Genomic DNA, 1948 nt, shown 5'->3' with positions numbered 1-1948 from the left:
GAAGAGTTTTTGCTATCCTAGGTTTTTTGTTATTCCAGATGAATTTGCAGATTGCCCTTTCCAATTCCTTGAAGAATTGACTTGGAATTTTGATGGGGATTGCATTGAATCTGTCCTTTCTACTTTTCTAGCTTTGTGCAAACAATTCTAATTTACTGCCTTCAAAAGTGTAACAGAAAAGTTTACCTTAGACTAAACTACCATGTGAGTGATGATGCTTTTCTTGAGGAATGAATCAAAAGGGGCAAATACTGTCATCCTTTCTTTGAGAACAAATGAAAACACTTGAGAGTTTAAGTGCTATGCTTGAGAATGCTTCTAGGGACAGTAATATGCTCTTAAAATGTGAGACTTCAAAGGGATTTTGTGAAAATTATTTTACTGATGTGAGAATACTTTTCACTCTCTATTGACTCATTGAATATATTTCCTATAAGAATATAGCTCTCCTGATTGACAGTACCTAGAAAGCCACAAGCATATAAAGCCTCCTTCCTATTTCTTAAATCTTACTGAAAAAAAAAGGGGGGCATATTCTTTTCAAGCACAGGAGTTAGATATAAATTCTCCATAAAAGGGAAATTTATAAATTCCTCCTCAGGAGAATAATGGTATGACCAATATGAGCTGAGGCATTGCTCCATATTTTTTAATCCTCTTATCTATGTTCAAAAATGTATATTCCCTATTTTTTTTTAAATCCTGGTAGTCACAAAGGGTGTATGTTTCAGGACAGGCTTCCCTTTCTGGGGCATTCCAGACAGTCCCAATGTGACATGAGGTCTTCATCCAAAATGGCAACTTCTTCCTGCAAGCTGTTCCAGTGTGAGAATATTGCTGCTGATAGACAGCAGCTCTCCTTTGAGCCCACATTTTTGGGTTGGCTCTTTCAATGGTAGTAAAATTAATTGAATCATATTTTTGGCATATGTGAACCGAAGTGGAAACAGTTGTTTTCTCACCCCCTCTCCTCTTTAAAAATTAGGCATGGTGTGGCTGTCATACACAGAGACAAGGCATCTTATATTCCACTAGCTTGGGAAGGAAACTGCATCAGTAGCAGGTACACAACTGTTAAAAATACATTAGTAAATGTTGGTTTTTATAAATGAGGAGTCTCTAAAACCAACCTCACAAAGGACCCTAAACTTCCCTTTCAGTGGTCAGGAGGGCTATCCCCTTGCTCTGTGGGATAGCAGTCACTCAGAAGGAAAGGGAGGTATGCTATGGGCTCCACTCAGAAGATATAAGAAACTAAGCACTGGGTACATTCTGATGACTCTGACTATTGATTCTGCTCTATTGTAACAGGTTAAGCATTTCTCAAACCTGTGGCTTGTGACCTCTTGGGGAGGGGTGTCAAATAGCCCTTTCCTAGGGGTTGCCTAAGGCCACCAAAAAGCCACAGATATTTACATTACTATTCATAATAGTAGCAAAGTTACTGTTATGAAGCAGTCATGAAAATAAATTTATTGTTGAGGGGTCATCACAACATGAGGAACTGTATCCAAGGAATTAGTAAGGTTGAGAACCAGTGGTTCAATAGATCACACTAGTCCTATGGAATGAGGGGGTGTGGTCATTGCTTGTCTTTGGAGGGAATTTTTGTATGTCCCAGGTAGTTTGTTTAGATCCTGGGAGTTGTACATAGAGTTTTATCCAGATTCCCCTGGGCACTTAGTTTCAATATTTCTTTATTCTAGACCACAGTATCTTAGTGAAGACTCAGCTGTCCAAGCAACTCTGCTACTAGAGAAACTCATGCTAGAACCTGATGTCATCACAAGCAGGAGTCATCAAGCATTGAGCATGCCAGGAACAGCCAAGCATTTCCATCCAGGGAGTGGCCAAAGTTTTGCACACTGTCAGAAAGCCAAAAGGTTGGGGGTGGGGGGAAGCCTTGAGACATATCATTTCCATCTGCTGTCAAATCATTTTATTGTTT

This window comes from Mus caroli, chromosome 15, assembly GCF_900094665.2.
Source record: "Mus caroli chromosome 15, CAROLI_EIJ_v1.1, whole genome shotgun sequence".
Taxonomy (NCBI): Eukaryota; Metazoa; Chordata; class Mammalia; order Rodentia; family Muridae; genus Mus; species Mus caroli.
Note: the sequence above shows the minus strand (reverse complement) of the source record.